Source organism: Silene latifolia, unplaced genomic scaffold (assembly GCF_048544455.1).
Source record: "Silene latifolia isolate original U9 population unplaced genomic scaffold, ASM4854445v1 scaffold_119, whole genome shotgun sequence".
In the NCBI taxonomy this organism is placed as follows: domain Eukaryota; kingdom Viridiplantae; phylum Streptophyta; class Magnoliopsida; order Caryophyllales; family Caryophyllaceae; genus Silene; species Silene latifolia.
The window spans coordinates 1309594-1329016 of record NW_027413127.1 but is presented as its reverse complement, the minus strand read 5'-3'; the positions used below and the strand labels follow the sequence as shown (position 1 = coordinate 1329016).

Genomic DNA, 19423 nt, shown 5'->3' with positions numbered 1-19423 from the left:
TTCAGGGTAGAATGAATTTCCATGGATTAAAGCATCTTTCCAAGTGCAAGAATGAGACATCAGAGTCAAAGACTATTTGAGGACTTGCAACATCCATCTCTCGAGAAACTGGAGTTGCTGGAATATTTTCTTGGTCACAGGAAACATCTTCAGCCGATGATATATTTTGACATCACTGGCAGTTTCTTTCATCTCGGATTCTAACACCTCAATCGCAGTGCTGATGTAATTAAAAATAATACTGAGAATCATGCCTCATATGTCATGAAAGATAAGAGCTTACAGTTCAATGACTGCAATCTAGGAAGAAACCGTTCAGCTAGATCTATTGCATTAGCGATTCCTGAAACAAGTCAAACAGCATGAGAACAATCTGGCAAACTTAAAGCGATCTGGAACATTAAAAAGCTTAGTACAAACATGCAAGCAGATTAAAGACTCGCAACAATGATTTAATTTCAACGATACCTATTAGGATACATCTTGAAAATGGCATCATAGTAAGCATAAATAGCTCGTGCAGCACTTCACGATCACTCGTGATAAGGTAGTCAAGCTCATCAATAATTAACACCCTGATGCAATAAAATAAAGGAACAGATTTGAGCATACATTTTTACATGTTCATGTACAAGATCACAAGTAACTAAGTAAGCCTCTTACAGCATCTTCTTATCTGGCAACTGCCCTTCTTGTGCATATAGATTTTGTATGTGCTTCAGGGCAGTCGTCGAACCATTGAGTTTTCTCTTTGGTTGTATATGCTGAAGTATCTGCACTTGAGAAATACATAAAACAATTCATATCAATTGTCTAGCAAGGAAAATCTAAAAAAACGAGTCATTTTCAATCAAGCAGCATACCTTTGTGAAGATCTAAGAGGACTTGGTTAAAGAAGTACAATTCATATACAAGACATTTGGCTGTTGTACATTTATCTGCTAGGAGAAAAAAAAAACATGCCGAAAATGAGCACAATGCAAGATTTTGGAGCTAAGACCTTGACGCCAACAAATTGAGCAAATAGTTTAGAGCTTCGTAGAAACAAGTGAATTGATTTGAAGCGAGCCTTAATAATTTTATCAAATTGTGCTATTACTCCCTTAATAGTTATTTTCCTCCCTTTTTCCAGTTCATTTAAGCTCTATTACTTCCTTAATAATTATTCTCATTTCAAGCAAGCCTTTATAGTTAAATGCACCATCATAAATCTTAAAACAGGTCAAACACTTCTGATGGGGCATATTCTGCACCGCTGACCAAGTCAACATATTGAGCAAGGTCAAAGATATCCACAACAAGTCAACGACTTAGACAGCCTAGCCGATGCAGCCCATCGGCCTGTCACCTGGGTCTCGGCATGGCAACCAGCCAGCCGGGGCACATATCCGCGTACTCATATCCAAGACCCATCGGCCGAGGGTAGAACGGTCTTTCCACCTGCTAGCCACTTGGCCACTTGGCCACTACGTGACAAAAGGTGAAAGTCTATAAATACTCCTCAACCCTCATTGAGGAAAGGATCCACAATTGAACCTAAGAATCACTATTCATCTGGTAATATCTTCCTTATCTCTCTACAATATATACTTCGCCAAGTAATCGCAACTTATCTCTCTAAGTTAACTGACTTGAGCGTCGGAGTGAGTTCGCTCGGTCCAAAGCCGAGCCCTCAGTTTGTTCATCGTTTCAGGAGACCGAAAGGAGGATTCAAGTCAAGACATCATTCTTCAAGCTACGAGTGGTGACAAATATCTGCTCTGGAATTACACCCGGAACAATTGGCGCCGTCTGTGGGGAATAGACACTAGAAGCTAGTCACATTCATTCCCAAACAAAAAAAAAACAACACAAAAACCCACCCAAGAAGCTAAGAAGATGTCGAAACAACAAGAGGCATTCGTGACTGACGAAACCGAACTCTACCAAGATGATACCGTCCACAAATGCGAGTTGTGCAACCCTCCGCCGCCAAGTAATTCAACCGAGTACGGGATGCCAATAATACCAGACACTCCGCTGCCTGTCGACCAGGTCACCATCATGGGACATGTGGTTGATGCGAAGAAATCAAGATGCTCCTGGACCTAATTGGTAGTACGCCGGCTCACACTGTCACGCCGACAAGAGCGGCGGAAACCGTCCAGGAAACCAGGGCCCAAAATGTGACTCCGAGAAACTTGAACGGAGCGCTAGGGGAAGCTGACCCTGCCAAGACGCCGGAGGAGCCCAGAGTGCTAGTGGTGGACCTGAGCCCTCCCCGTACTCACGGGAGGACAGCGTCGCCGCAAAGACCGAGGCCTCGCCTCGGAGGAGTGAAAGAAGTCCGACTCGGCGAGTCGGAGAAGAAGCCCGAGTCGGAGAAGGAGTCCTTCCCGCTACGAGGAGAGGAGCCGGACTAGGAATGCGAGGAGCCGATCGCCGCGTGTCATTCGATACGTGGTCAGACAGCCCCTCAATGCCTATGTCCTTGAAACCGCCGTGCCAACTAAGCTGAAGTTGCCGGCGTTCACATACAAAGGGGATAGCGACCCCACCGACCATGCCGAGGCTTTTGAGTCGTACATGTCGGTGTGGGAACAACCCGATGAAGTCTGGTGCCGAGTCTTCCCAACGACCTTGCATGGGATGGCTCAGAGTTGGTACAAGGGGCTTCCCGACGGCTCGGTATACTGTTACGCCGACCTAAGGGACGCCTTTTTAGCCCAGTACTCATGCAATAAGAGGAGGGCCGTGGAGACGTCGGACCTCCTAACTATCAAACAGGAGGGGGGCGAGTCTCTACGAAGCTATGTGAAGAGGTTCGACGGCAAGGTTCAGCAGATTCGAGAAATTAATCCCGAGCTGGCAGCCTTCGCGCTGATGAAAGGCCTCCCTAGGGGAGACTTAAAAAATGAGCTCATCAAGTACGGAGGCCTGGGCTTGGACGCCGCCAGGAAGATGGCCGACCAAGCCATCAAGGTAGAGGACTATCACAAGACCTGGGTAGACCACAACGAGGCTGGGCACTCAGAGAAGAAGAGCCACCGGGAGGACAACCCGGATGAAAGACGCCGTGACAATAATGGGTCACGGTCTGACAAGTCTGCCAGGAAGCAGAACTCGGCAGATGCCGGGGGGAGTTCGGGAACGTACTACCGAAAGCGGTACAATGATCACACCCCCCTGGTCGTATCGGCCGCCGAGGTCTTCGCCCTGAGCAAAAACGAGGGTCAGAAGTGGGAAAGGCCCCCTAGGCCGAGAAGTGACGGTGACACGAGCCAGTACTGTGAGTACCACGGCCACACCGGCCACTTAACTAACGACTGCCGACATCTGAAAAATGCCATTGAAGAGCTGATCCGGAAGGGGAGCCTCGGCAAATACGTTGCCGGAGGCCAAAAAACAGATGCCGGCGGGTCGAATGACAAATCCGTCTTTGAACGAATAGGAGTAATCCATGTTGTCATCGGGGGCAACGAGAACGGTGGGTCCGCTCATGGGCATAAACGGCACCTGAATGAACTATATCAGGCCATCAACTTTGTGCCCAACACAGCAACCCCCGCTTCCAACATCCCCGATATGACCGTTGGGAAGAAGGACTACGAGGGAGTCATCGCTCCTCACAGCGACCCACTTATAGTCCACCTGGACATAGCCAGCCACTTGGTGAAGAGGTGCCTGATTGACACGGGCGCCTACACAAACATTATGTACAGAGAATGCTTTCTCAGCCTCGGTCTAAAGGTTGAAGACTTGAGCCCCTGCACCAGCCCGTTGTACAGCTTTTCTGGGGCCGGCCTAGTACCCCTGGGGTCAATCAGGCTGCCGGTGATGTTCGGCGAGGGAACTGCGGCCAGAAACGTTATGTCTGAGTTCGTGGTCATCGACGGTTCGTCTGCCTACAACGTCCTCATAGGCCGAGTCACTCTGAGTGAGGCCGACGCAGTAATGTCCATCCGGGCCCTGACATTGATGTATGTCTCGGACCGGGGGGAAGCGCATAAGCTCGTCTCAAAGAACGAGAGGGATGAGGTGGTCAATGTCCAAGTATCTGCCAGAGGGTGCAACATGCAATCCTTCAAAGTGGCGAAGAAATCAGAGAAGGGGAAGAGCCCATCCTTGCAACAGGGGGGCGAACGCATGGATAACTCCGTCGGCATGGTCGAAGGAGCCGAGACTGAAGAGGTGGAAGTTGACCCAGGGCGCACCGTAACTATCGGTGTCAACCTGGAACCAGGATTCAGGGCCGCTCTCCTAGACCTGCTGAGGAAGAACAAAGACGTCTTCGCCTACTCAGCGGCCGAGATGCCAGGCGTGAGCCGGGAGGTAATTACTCACAAGCTGAACGTACTCCCCACCGCTCGCCCTGTCAAGCAAAGGATGAGGAACTCCTCAGCCGAGAAAGATGAGGCCATCAAAGCCGAGGTAGATAAATTACTAGCGGTGGGCTTTATCATGCCTTGTACTTATCCTGAGTGGTTAGCTAATGTTGTGATGGTGAGGAAATCATCGGGGGCATGGAGGATGTGCGTAGATTTTACCAATCTTAATAAAGCGTGCCCCAAGGATTGTTATCCCTTGCCTCGAATATATAGTTTAATTGACGCCACGGCAGGCTACACCATGCTGAGCCTGCTGGACGCCTTCTCGGGGTATCACCAGGTATTCATGGCCGAGGAAGACATGCCTAAATGCGCATTCATCACCGCTAACGGCACATACATGTACAAAATGATGCCGTTTGGTTTGAAGAACGCCGGTGCAACGTACACAAGACTGGTGGACAAAGTGTTCCAAAATCAAAAAGGGCGAAACATTGAGGCTTACGTCGACGATGCTATTGTAAAAAGCAAGTCGGACGAAATGCACACTTGGCCGATTTACACGAGACATTTTGTTCACTAAGGAAATACAAGATGAAGCTCAACCCAATGAAATGCAACTTCGGTGTCCGGGCAGGCAAGTTCCTCGGCGTACTTGTGAGCGCCAGGGGAATTGACGCCAATCCAGACAAAGTCCGAGCAATCCTAGACCTGCCAGAGCCAAGGAATCGAAAAGAGGTTATGATGCTGACCGGGAGGATGGCGGCTCTAGCCCGTTTCATCTCTCGGTCAGCCGACAAGAGCACCCCATTCTTCAAAGTGTTGAAGGGGAATGAAGACTTCAGCTGGGGGGAGGAACAGAGCACAGCTTTCAAGCAACTAAAAGCTCATCTTCAGACTCTCCCAACCCTGTCCAGGCCGATACTGGGGGAGACGCTATACCTATACATAGCAGTTACCTCGGACACGGTCAGTGCCGTGATCATCAGGGAAGAATATAAACAGCAACACCCAATCTACTTCGTCAGCCATACGCTGTTGCCCGCCGAGAGAAATTACCCACTAATTGAAAAAGCAGCCTTCGCCGTCGTCGTTGCCGCAAGGAAGTTAAAACCCTACTTCGACGCACATCCCGTGACGGTCCTAACCGACCAGCCATTGGAGAAAGCTTTGGAAAAATTCGAACAATCCGGTAGGCTTATCAAATGGGCAGTGGAACTCTCTGGCTTCGGCATTCAGTACAAACCAAGGCCTTCGATAAAGGGGCAAGCACTTGCAGATTTCCTGGCCGAATGCACATATCAAGAAGAACCAAACCCAGGTGTATGGGAGGTTTACACCGACGGCTCCTCCACGACGAACAGCGCGGGGGCCGGCATCCTTATCATCAGCCCAAACGGGGACGAATTTGAGTATGCCTTGAAATTTACCTTCTCGGCCTCAAATAACGAATCCGAATACGAGGCGGTGATAACCGGAGTCGAGCTGGCCAGAGCCGCCGGAGCAGAACACATTGTGTTGAAGACAGACTTACTGTTGGTTACTAACCAAATCAGAGGAGAGTTTGAGGCTCGGGACGACGGGATGGTAAGATACCTGGAAAGGGTAAAAGCTGACATAGCAAAATTGAAATCTTTCCAAATCCAATGTGTCCCAGTGTCGAGAACAACCGGGCCGACGCTCTCTCAAAACTTGCCAGCTCAACCATCAAGAACGTCAGCCGAACCGTACTGGTAGATATCAGGAATGCGAAGAGCATCACTGAGACCGTCGGCATGGTGGGCGACGTGGAAGCCGAGACAACGTGGATGACTCCGATAATGAAATACAAACTTACAAGTGAGTTGCCGGAGGACCGCAACCTCTCGGCCAAGATAAAAAGGATCGCCGCCAGGTATTTGGTGTTCGAAGGGGAACTGTACAGAAGGTCCGTAATAAGACCACTCTTGAAATGTGTCGGTCCAGTAGCCGCAGAGTGATCTTGTGAGAGATTCACGAAGGCATCTGTGGACACCACATGGGGGCAAGAACACTAGCCCACAAAGCTCTCCGAGCCGCTACTTCGCCCACCATGCTTCAAGATTCAAGGGCAAAGACCAAGAAGTGCACGAACCGGATGATGCATGCCCCGGTGATACACGCTCCTTCCCGGGACCTACAACCGGTGCTTAGTCCCCTTCCTTTCGCACGATGGGGATGGATATGCTAGGGCCGTTTCCAACGGCCTCCGGAGGAAGGAAGTTCTTGATCGTCGCCGTTGATTACTTCACCAAATGGGTTGAAGGCGTAGCGATCTCGGCGAAGACCACGGCGGCCGTCGTCAAAGGTAATGCAGGGAAAATGTTATAACTCGTTTTGGATTGCCCCAAGTCATGGTATTTGACCACGACCGAGAGTTTTGGATTGAACTGATAATGAACTGGTTAGAAGAGCTTGGCATCAAGTTTGCATACTCCTCCGTCTGCCACCCACAGAGCAACGGGCAGGCGGAGGCAGCCAATAAAACAATCCTCAACGGTTTGAAGAAGACAGTTGAAGACCTTAAGGGAAGATGGGCCGATGAACTACCCGGCGTCTGTGGGCCCTTCGGACCACGGAGAAAGAAGCAACGGGTACACTCCTTCCACTTAGTCTACGGGTCCGGCGATCCTACCAATTGAAGCGACGGTGCCAACATTGAAATACGACTACCTTTAACCCGATTGAAAATGAGGAAGGCCCGAAAGCCTCCCTAGACACAGTCGAAGAAGAAGCGAGACACAAAGCACGCCTCAACTTGGCAGTATACCAAAACCGGATGAGAAGAACCTACAACCGAAGAGTTCACAAAAGGGACTTAAAAGTAGGAGATCTAGTCCTAAGAAAGTCGGCCGCCACCAACAAAGGAAATATTCATGGTAAATTGACGGCCAACTGGGAGGGTCCCTACAAAGTGGTTGAAGAGATGAGGCCGGGTACATACCGGCTGACAGACATGGAGGGTGTGCCCTTGATGAGCCACTGGAACACTGACAACCTAAGGAAATACTTTGTATAGCGGCGGAGGTGTCCAAAACTATTGTTGGCACCCCAACGCGTGTTTATATCTAATGAAGAATCATCCAAGTTTTCCATCAAAGTGTTTATCCCCTCCGTGGTCATGTCGAGGTGGGCGCCACGGTTGCCACCGGGCAGTCACCCCAAGAAAAAGAAACGCTATCGAGCCGTAACCCCGATTACCTCGGCCAAAGCCGAGAGCGACGGGGACACAACGACCGATACGCTAGAAGAAACGTATACTCAGTACAGTTGAGACGCAATTCTAGCCGCCTCGGTCAACCAAAGGCCCTACAGAGGAAGCGATCAATATGTCTCAGATACGAACGCTTATCGAGCCGTAACCCCGATTACCTCGGCCAAAGCCGAGAGCGACGGGGACACAACGACCGATACGCTAGAAGAAACGTATACTCAGTACAATTGAGACGCAATTCTAGCCGCCTCGGTCAACCAAAGGCCCGGCAGAGGAAGCGATCAATATGTCTACAGATACGAACGCTATCGAGCCGTAACCCCGATTACCTCGGCCAAAGCCGAGAGCGACGGGGACACAACGACCGATACGCTAGAAGAAACGTATACTCAGTACAGTTGAGACGCAATTCTAGCCGCCTCGGTCAACCGAAGGCCTGGCAGAAGAAGCGATCAATATGTCTACAGATACGAACGCTGTCGCGCCGTAACCTCGATTACCCCGGCCAAAGCCGGGAGCGACGGGGACACAACGGTCGATACGCTAACATGTCCACAACGGCGGTTGGGAAGCGCAAATCGGACGCCTCGGCCAAGACCGAGAGTGAAAGAGGAAGCGACCAACATGCCGACATGTTTAAAAAGACGTTAAACACAGTTGAGATATGCATTCTAACTGCCTCGGCCATGCCGACGGTAAAAACAAAGGCACTCAATTAATAACGCAAGAAGACAAGTGAAGGATTGTGATCAAAGCCCCGGCCAAGCCGAGGGCCAATAAGACAAACTTTATTGAAAATGATTACAAGGAGAATACAGACGACGGCCGTCCCCATAGGGATAAGCCTAAACACAACCTACCAAGAGTTTTACAACAAAACAAGGAAAAGAAAAAGCAAAAGATTACAAGCATATCATTTGAAGCGCCAAAAGATGGCAGGGAGGAAAGGCTCAATAGTTGGCCCCCGAACAGCTAAAGTTATCCGAGATGCCGGGTGAGTCTGGTGACGACCGCCCGTCTCCCTATGCCTGTTGCTGCCCTCCATCGGTAGCAGCAGCATCTTCGGTGGCCGGCTCAGGAGAAGGCTCGACATTTTCAAGTGCCTTTAGCCTCTCAGCCTCCTCTTGGGCCTCCTTCACCTTTGCATCATAGGCCGCCTTGGCCTCAGCTATCTGAGCCGCCTTCGCCGCCTCCGCCTTCTCCGCAGCCATTTTTTCGCAAGATCGGCCATCTCATCCGGAGCCGGTCAAATTTATCCCACGGGAAGGAACCTTCGGGGAAGAGCTTATTGATTGCCTCCCTGGTCGCCTCCTCGGCCTGGTCCCGGAATTGGGCGCACATTTTAGGGATAAGCTCAGTTTGAAGCATCTCAATATCCTTCTCCTTTTGAGCAAGGATAGCCCTTGTGTCCCTGTGCGCCTCCGACTGGGCATGGAACATATCCTTCCACTCTTCCCTTTTGGCAACCACGGCGTCATGAGCGCCTTTATACCTGTCCCGCTTCTCCATCAACTTGGCGGTGGCGGCATCAGCAGCCTCAACTTTGGCCCTCTCGGCCAATAGCCGCTTCTCAGCTTCCTCCTCACGATTTCGGGAAGCAAGGAGGTCCAGCTTAGCCTTCCGGGCTTCCCCCTTTGCAGCGGAGAGATCAAGCTTAAGCCGTTCGATCAATGGCCCAGTTTGGGCCATGGCCTTTTCTTGCTCCATAATGTGGGAGCCGGCTAGTTGAGTCCACTTCGCCAGCCTCTTGCATATTTTCGTACCCTCTGCCACAAGCTCGGTGGGGGGAATCTTCTGAAGCAAGGAGTCAGCGGTGGCACTTCTATCGCCCGCCTTCTCAGGCTGCTTCTGTAGCTGCCGCTCAGTGAGAACGGCGACTGCCGATGGCGGATATACAAAAAATTTACACAGAGCATCCATATCAACATGCATTGACACATCAGAGAGTCTGTCATCGGGAATGTCCAACGAACCAGCTAAGTCTGAACCGCAAGTTAGATCCGTACCAGTCTGGACCCTCTTGAATGGAGGGCCGGCTGAGTCATTCTTCTCCCCGGCAACGGTGGAAGCAGACGGTGGCTCCTTTCTCTTCTTTGGAGGAGGAGGGCCCCTCGCAACGGTCACCACCTCCCCAGAGATATCGACGACCTCCACATGCTCCTTCTGAACCGCTGGGGTCGAAGAGGGAGTTGGCACAGACGCCGTCGCCAACCTGGACGCTGCCTTCTTTGTTCTCTTCGGCACGCCTCCGAGAACCCGTACTTGGGCCGCCGCCGGATCCAGTGCCTTCAGCTGCTTGTCCATGAGTTCGTTGGGAGCCAGTCTACGATCACGCGCGTCAGCCGTAGGATGCCGCTGAACGACCTTCCCGTCCTTGTCAAGCCCTAACCTCTTCAAGGTCCTCTCGGGCAGATCCTGGCCAAACCGTCCAAAGAAATCAAACAAGAGTTACATAAAAGAAGTAAAACAAAGCTCTAAAACAGGAGCATAACAGACAAAGATGGGCCTCACACCGACCCCACTCACCCTGGTTGAGGGCCGGTATGAGGCCGACGCGGCAAAGCAGCTCATCCTGAAGAATAATCTGAGTCGGGGCGACCATCCCTTCTCAAAGATCAAACAACCATCGCCCGCTTCTCATCCGCAGTAAGAGGGACCATCGAAGCGTCCATCTTAACCTTACCCCGGGAGATACATTTCTCATATTCTCCCCGGTTCTCACACCGCAAGTAAACAAGGCTCTGGAAAGACCGAGGCAATGGGTAGTCCTCCGGCACTTGGACATACACCCATCGCCGTTGCCAGTCCTTGCAAGAAGTAAGTTTGGACACGGAGACGTAGCCTGGCTCCGTCTGCACACTGTACCACCCCACTTTACCGGAGATTGACGGCCGAAGATGATGAAGGCGGCGGAATAAGTTAACTGTTGGGATCTCCCCCCTGAAGAGACAGAGCCACACAAAGCCGACTATCGTCCTAACGGCCAACGGATGCAGTTGAGCCACAGCGACGTTCATAGCTTTGACGATGGTCGAGACGTATTCATTCAAAGGAAATCGGAGCCCATACTCCAGGTGCCTGATATATACGCCGACATGGCCCGGGGGAGGGCAACAGACCGCCTGACCCTCCTCGGGGATAACAATTTTGTACCCCTCACCGAAGGAGAAATGACCCTCGAAAAGAGCTTCACCGGAACAACGGGCGAATTTATCGAACCAGGCACGGTCAATACTAGTCGAACAGGCCTCGCCGTGATCCGGGAGATGCGGCCTCTCCCCATCAGAAGGAGTCCTCTCATCATCACCATCGTCATCATCATCATCACCTTCATCCTCCCATTCCTCCAAAATTTGTGGATTAACTTCGGGAGAAGGAGACCTAGGACCCCCTGACCTTAACGGGATGGCGTCTAGTACCCCCTCTTCATCAAGACGCGACAGGGAACCCCCCGGCGTAGGGCTATTGGGTCCGACGTCAGCAGAAGACATGGTAGCAACAATTAACAAGTTAAAAAGTTGAGAAAAATTTGTTTGTTTACCTTGAAGAAAAGCACCAGCCGAGGTAACAACTCTGAAGATTAGAAGAAAAAGAAGCCCTTGAAAGTTTAGAGAGAAGAAAATTTTGGAGAATGAAATTGGTGGCCAATTTCACGAAATAACTGCCCTATTTATAGGGGAAAGCCCATGAAGAAGGACCAATCAGGGCACAGCCCATGAAGCGTCAGCCAATCAGCGGACAGACACGTGTCAGACATGCAACCACGGAATGTCAATCGTTGTAACAGTTGAACGTCAATCAATGCAACAGTGACCAAGCGTCTTCAACACGCCCATTCATATCTCCTTGCCTATTCATCTTCCTCAACGAATTCCTAAGTATCTGTTCTCCGCCAGCCACATGATCAACCAAGCTAGGTAGCACCGGCCGGGGGCAATCAAAACCAACCGGCACTCTCAACCCTGGTCTCGGCCAGCGTCACTTTCTTTTCCACATCGGATGCCCTTTACACATCCATGTGGAGGGGGGATATGGTACGGCCTAAGCAGAACCAGGCCGAGGTAGAAGAAGCCGATGCAGTAGAAGAAGCCGATGCAGAAATTTTTTTTGCAAATTACTTACGCAGAATATACGCTCAACATACATCGGAGCCCATACCACGGCATAGACTACGTTGGGGGCAAATTGATGGGGCATATTCTGCACCGCTGACCAAGTCAACATATTGAGCAAGGTCAAAGATATCCACAGCAAGTCAACGACTTAGACAGCCTAGCCGATGCAGCCCATCGGCCTGTCACCTGGGTCTCGGCATGGCAACCAGCCAGCCGGGGCACATATCCGCGTACTCATATCCAAGACCCATCGGCCGAGGGTAGAACGGTCTTTCCACCTGCTAGCCACTTGGCCACTTGGCCACTACGTGACAAAAGGTGAAAGTCTATAAATACTCCTCAACCCTCATTGAGGAAAGGATCCACAATTGAACCTAAGAATCACTATTCATCTGGTAATATCTTCCTTATCTCTCTACAATATATACTTCGCCAAGTAATCGCAACTTATCTCTCTAAGTTAACTGACTTGAGTGTCGGAGTGAGTTCGCTCGGTCCAAAGCCGAGCCCTCAGTTTGTTCATCGTTTCAGGAGACCGAAAGGAGGATTCAAGTCAAGACATCATTCTTCAAGCTACGAGTGGTGACAAATATCTGCTCTGGAATTACACCCGGAACAACTTCTACTTGGTGGTAATAACTAATAAATACAGCTTTTGGTAATTCCTAGGCAACCTGCCATGTTATTTGTTATGTATTTGACCGTCGTAAGCTTAAGACGGATTGTACCCGTCTTAAGTAAGAATTTGTGTTGTTCTTATCACCCTTGATTCTTCAAATGAGGGGTGGGAGAGTGAGTGTATTACTCAAATGAAGATTTAATTTTGGGTCGGGTCATATGTGGACTTGATTTTGGACCAACGTGTTGGTGAGGGTGGCTCATCAAGAGGACACGAATGTTGGTTGTTACCTCTAACATTTATATCCAGTGAAACATTTGAATTACGGTTGAGAATAGCAAGACCAGTAAAGCAAAAACCAAATATTCCGTAATTCCGAGATTGTTCTATTATCTTGTCATGTACGTGATGTGCCCATTCTGAGGGTTGATGAAATAGTACTGATACTTTTTTTTTTTTTTTGACAGCTGGAAAGAAAGAGTTTTACATTGCGGCGGTATGGCTAACTAAACCATACCAATAAACAACAACATAAAACACTAAAGAACTAATAAAAACATAACCGAAAACAACAAGGTAAATGCATTGGCTCGCAGCATCGTGACGATGGCAAAAGACGGATGTCTGATCACGGACTTCAATCTCAACATCCCTAGCAATCTTTTTTTGGGCAAGCATCGCCCCAAGGAAAGTACCCATCTCTTCTTGTCATAATAGATGAAGCTTCGGAGAAATACCTGCAACAAGACCCAGGAACGAGTCTCGGAGATTCATCTCCTAGGCTGTGATAAACTTTCTCGGGAAACCAACGAGCCCCCATAAAAACAACTCCCCCTTTACTCGTCTTGATCGAACTAGCTTCAGAAAAATACCTGCAACAAGACCCCCTAAAGCGTCTTGGAGATTCATCTCCTAGGCTGTAGTACACGTCATCTGGGTTCCAGCGAGCCCCCTGACCCAACGAGAAAGAACAAAGTCCACTTACGCCCCAAGGACGTAGAAAGAAAAGGCGGATAACAGACCATGAAAATCTGTCTCCAGAGGAGAGTAAACTCCTACACTTTGGAACATAACCCCCGCTGACGAGAAACTCGTAGCCAAGAAAAGCGAGTAAAAAGGTGGGAACTAAAGGAGAAAACCACTTAACCTTCCCCTTCACCAAAACCATCTCTGGAGATCTCAGAGAAAATGGCTCAACACAAACCCAATGCACTCTACCAGTCGTCCTACTTGACCCGTGGATAAGAGGACAGGACACCACAAACCACCAGTAATTTATTATATGAAAAAACAGAATGAGAAAAAACATAAAATATGCTAACCCTGGTTTAAGCATACTCGAGAAAAGGATCCCACCGCATCCGACCCGACCCAACAACACAGCCAAACACCCGACCTCACCAAACCCCACACATCTCCATCAAAAGTCCCCAAACTTGACCTCATACACAAAAGAGACGGAAACGACATACCAAAAACATGACCGATGAAGCGGAACCACATGACACCAAAAACACCAACAGCAACCCCCGACACCAATCAGGACTCCCCAGGACCATTGGCCTACATGAAACTAGATCAACCACGAGAAACTCAACGACACCAACCGACATACCGGGAAAGGGAACAACGAGTGGCGGAAAGGGCCGAGGGGAAAGGGACACCAACAAAGCTCAAACCATACCACCACGACACAAAGCCCAAACAAGATGAGCTATGCCCATCGACACCAACCGACATAAAGACGACAAGGAGGATTGATTTCTACCAGGGGTGGGGGGAAGGGGCGAGGGGACGGGGAACACCCCTGGGTTGCATGTATAACATTCAATGACAGGACAGAGACCGAAGGAGCGGGAAGAGCAAAAGAAACAAACCAGGAAACCACCCGAAGACACCATCGCCCGACCAACGGAGGCTATCGTTCACCGTCAAGAGGAACCAAAACCGAGGTCAATCGGAGGGAGCGGAAACTGAAATGAGATGCGATGATTCGCCGGAGATAGGCCTTGGGACGACACCATCTCCGGCGAAGGGGTAAGGGAGGCGGGGGATGGTTGTGCGTGATCAGAGGAGGCGGCGGAGCAAAAAATAGGGTTTGTTTTTTGGTTGTTTTGGGAAGGGAAAATGCACGCGGTGCCCTTGAAGTTTCGATTTTTGCCCGAAATACCCAATTTTTTGTTCCGGGAAATTTTAAGAGTCTATAACTCGTGTCTACGAGTTCAGAAAGTGATAATTTTTTTTTCAAATTGGTTATCTTTCCGAGAACTACGATTTGAAAAAAAAATTGTCGTATTTGGATTCCGTGGCTAGGAGATTTTGTACGTCAAAGTTTTTTTTACCGAACAAACTTTGAGTGACCATATCTCTTGGACACGAATTCCAAACTCGACAATTTTTTTTTTCAAGTCGTAATTCTCGAAAAGATAATCAATTTGAAAAAAAATCGTCACTTTTTGAGCCCGTAAAAACGAGTTATAGCCTCTTAAAGTTTTCCGGATAAAAAATTTGGATATTTCGGGCAAATCATCAAAGTTCAAGGGCACCGCGTGCATTTTCCCTTTTGGGAAAGTAAGAGAGAGGAAGTTAGAGAGAGAGAGACGCGTGATTTGTACTAGAACAGTTGATGAACCAGCAATAGTACTAACAGCTAGTCTCACTTGTGACGGACACTATCCGTCACAAGTGAGTGACGGGTCACCTCCCTCTCACACATATGCAAGTGGGAGGCAAGTGGGGTGCTCCATTTTCGCCCCACTTGCTCTCCCACTTGTATTTGTGTGAGAGGGAGGTGACCCGTCACTCACTTGTGACGGATAGTGTCCGTCACAAGTGAGAATTTGTGTAGTACTAATACTTTTATGAACAAAACTAAATTAAAGATGTCAATTTTATTAATGCAAGTGAATTTTCATGCTAAAAATAGGTCTTTTGCTTTTTCTATTTTAGGCGAAATTGCGAGTTTCCATAAATTTTATGAAAAATACTCTTTGCTTTGGAAAAATGCAGTTGCCTTGAGCCTTGCAACCTGATTGTCCTTCTTTATTTTTAAATGATAATACATCCTACAAACCTTTGCACATTTGAGTGAAAAAGTATTAAGATCCTTCTCTTACACACTTCTTGCCTTGAGCGGGTGCAGATTAAGATTAAGACGATCTCTTCTCAATCAAGCAATGATGTTCCAAAGTCAACAAAGAAAGAAAGTGTCAAGTGTCTTATGGCTAACTCCGCTGATTCCGAATCAAACTCTGACCATGAGGTAAATGATCTCAAGAAAAAGATTCGATCTTTCTCTAAAGACAAAGTGTGTCGTCTTTTAGACCAATTCATTAATAAATGTCGTGTTCAAAATAATAAGTTTAAAGCTATGCAAAATGAAATTGAAAACATAGCTGAAGAAAACTTTAACTTAACTGAATGTCTAAATGAGATTGATCAACTTAGTACATATCTGAGTTGAGAAAAAGAGGTCAAAAAGTTTCTTAAACAGAATTTGGTTCTAGCTAAAAAGGCTGAAATGGCTCCTGCAACAAAACACCGCACTTTTGTATCAGACGCTAGTGAAGAAATCGAGTCTCTTACTAAACTTGCGTCTTCACTACCTAAAGAACGTGACTCTTTATTAGTTGATCTCACTTCCTGTAAACTTGATAACAAACAACTCGAGGAAATTGCCTTATTGTTAAGTGACGAGGCTAGTCATGCTAAAAAAGCTTTTGACAAAGTGGGAAATATCAATCACCTTGCTAAAATCGAGACATTAACCAAAGAACGTGACCAACTTTTGATTAATCTAACAACATGTGAAAGTCGAAAAGATGATCTTGTCAAAATTGCTGAAATGTTAAATGATGAATCAAGTCATGTTAAGAGCGCTTTAGAACGAGTGCAAAAATCAAACGATGATCTTCTTGCTCAAGTTGAGACTTTGAAAATGGAACTAGCTGAGGCTAAAATATTCTATTTAAAATGGGAAGGAAGTCAGAATGTTTTAAAATTTCCTCTAAAACAGTCCCAAGAGTATGAAAAACTTGCAAAGAATGCTGAACTTGGTTTCAAATGCAACAGTAGCACGCTCTGTTGCATCCGAAATGAGGACCCAAGCAAAACTGATTTTAGAAGACAAAAGTACGTTGGACTTCCTGAATATGTTATTTGCAACTACTGTGGTAATACTGGTCATGAGTTTAACAATTATAAAAAGAGAAAACGTGACTTATAAAAGAACACTAAATTAGCTAAAAAGGTATGGATCAAGAAAGACTTGGTGAAACAAGCTAGTGTCAAAAAGGGACCCAAACTTGTTTGGGTTCCCAAACTAATTGTTTGATCTTGTATAGGCATTAGTGGGAGGCAACAACAATTGGTAATTAGATAGTGGATGCTCTCGTCACATGACGGGAGAAGAAAACCAATTCCTCTCGCTCTGGTACTGCCGTATGGAGAAATTTTCGAAAAATTCACAAGTGTTCAAAATCTTTCAAAAAGCTTTATTGTTTTCAAAAAGATATCATTTTCCAAATCTGAAGAACAACTCAGAACAAAAAGGATATTCTTGCAAGCTAAAATAAAGATGTCAATCTTATTAATGCAAGTGGATTTTTATGCTAAAAATGGGTCTTTTGCTTTTTCTATTTTGGGCGAAATTGTGAGTTCCCATAATTTTATGAGATACACTCTTTGCTTTGGAAAAATGCAGCTGCCTTGAGCCTTGCAACCTGATTGTCCTTCTTTATTTTTAAATGATAATACATCCTACAAACCTTTGGACATTTGAGTGAAAAAGTATTAAGATCTTTCTCTTACACACTTCTTCCGTCTATAAATAACCCTCTCATTTATCATTTATTCCCAAGACTTTTCAGAACACTCATTGTAAAACATTTGCAAAATCATTTCACCATTTTAAGCTTTGTTCTTCAAAAATTTGCAAAATCGTTTTCTGTTTTCAAAGTCTTCATTTGTTTTTCAAAGTTGTAAATCTTCAAGTATCAGTTCGCTTCACTGTTGCATAAGAGTATGTTCAATGATCTCGTGTTTAGTCTTTAATTGTGAATCTCCATGTTCATTTAAGTGAACCACTGAGATTCAAAAGATCTGTAAACCTGTGAGATAGAACCTTGAAACTCTTGAAGCGGAGGAGCTATAAGTTTGAGTTGCAACCGGAGTTGGTTGGCGAGTTATTTTCATTGTAAGGGGTTTAGTTAACTTTGAGTAAATTTCTAAACAAGCAATAAAATAACGGTTGTATGTAGGCTACGGAGTAGGAGCTGAACCAATTTTTTAAACATCGTCTTGTTTGTTTATTTACTTTTACATTCGTTTATCCTTTACATTTTTATCTACCTATCTCGTTGCCAGTGCTATGCAACAGTCCATCATACTGTGTAAAAAGTAGGGGTACACAAATAGAAAATACTATGTAAAAAGTAGTATTCTAATGAGTAAAAATTGTACTGCGAAAATAATTTCCGTTTATAATTTATTGAAACAAACAAAGAACTTGTTTTGGGTTCGGGCCTTGAAAGTAGGCCCATACACTCGGCCTTGCCAATCCGGCCCTCACCTTCAGGCAGTTTTTAAAGAGGTAGTCCGAACCAAACCAGGTCACTCAAGTCTAGTCTAATATAAAGTATATCACAAAAATCACATTATCAAAAAAGAGATTAATTAAATTAATCAATGGTTAATAAATAATTAATGGGATAGAGAAAAAGGAACATACATTGGATATACTACCTTCAACTTTTTTGTTTTTGAGCATATATGTATATTTTTTGAGCTTATAACCTCATGCTTTATTTGTTTTTGAGCATATTTATATTTTTTTGAGCTTATTAAAATTTATAAGTTAGATTTTATTTTTATTTTTCCATCAAAACTCAAATTTTACTAAATTTATATATAATGTTTTTGAGTTTTATTATAATTTTTTAGAGCTTCATGTTTAAGTGAATAAACTCAAAAACTTTATAGTAAAACTCATAATTTTAAAACAAAACTCAAAAAATTTATTATAATACTCAGAAACCATAAAATTGGTGGTAATATATCAGATGTATAATCCGTCTACTGATAAACAATAAGGGATATTTGGGGACGGATGTGTAACTCGTAAATTGAGTAACCAAAAGACCAAAAGTTGGTAGCCAACTGGCCACTCAACCAGTCACCCTACACTCCCATATAAAGCCACAAATTCTAACTGAGGAAAATGGTACCAAACACGAAAAAATTCCCATTTTTCAAAAACCCTAAATTTTTCACTGCCGCCTTCTAACAAACCCTATCTTTTCGCAACCGCCTTTCTACGCCACCGCCGCCGCGCAAAGTTTAATCTTCTGTCAGGTCTACCTTTCATCTTCTAGTTTTAATTTTGATTTCCTTTTAAGTATGATTGTTTGTTTATTTTCTAGTTTTGATTTTATTCCGTTTCTTTTGTGTTTCTCTACTTTTTATTTGTGATTCAATGATTTAATATCGTTTGCTAGTCAATACAGACACGTCAATTTAAACATGGTGAAATTAAAGTCCTTTTATTTTATTAGTTGTGCACGACTGTTGTATGATGTGGTGGAACACAAGTTAAACATCTTATATTAAAAAGTGAACATTTTTTTAAATAAAAAAATGACTTTTAATATAAAATGAACACTTTTATAATAACGTTTTTTTTTTTTCAGGATTTAGGATTTAAATAATATTTGAGGCGCTTTTAATACGCTAGTTGTTTGTAATCATTGCTCGTAGAACTTAAATCATTACTTAAGCATCTTTAATATCCATTCGGATGTCTATAATCGCCATCCATAACAACTATAAAAATCGTTTCCACAATAAATGAACTCTAGCATTAAGAAAGCGATCATATACACAAATAATCTTACTTGTATGTATGTGTAGAATTGTTTTACATTCCGCTCAAATGTTGTTTTATATTACAACGATCTTAGATACCAGTAAATGATTTATTATAACTTAGAACAACCATTTTATATTGGAAATCCACTATTAACTAGTAGGTTAACTAGCTATATTAAAATTTTAAAATATATATTATTTGTCATTATAATTTTTATGTAAATTTATATATTCTATCCTTGAAGGAGCTAAATCCAAATAAAAATTAAAATTTTAAAACTAAGAT

General features: G+C 45.6%; 1 long non-coding RNA gene across 1 annotated transcript; it reads right to left on the bottom strand.

Annotated features, from left to right (window-relative positions):
• Positions 1–260: 260 nt before the first annotated feature.
• On the bottom strand, positions 261–943 carry LOC141637490 (uncharacterized). The gene is made up of 4 exons (XR_012541805.1): positions 864–943; positions 664–773; positions 469–575; positions 261–343 (listed from the first exon to the last, which is right to left on the bottom strand). It is a non-coding gene; the product is annotated as an uncharacterized LOC141637490 (long non-coding RNA).
• Positions 944–19423: the final 18480 nt, after the last annotated feature.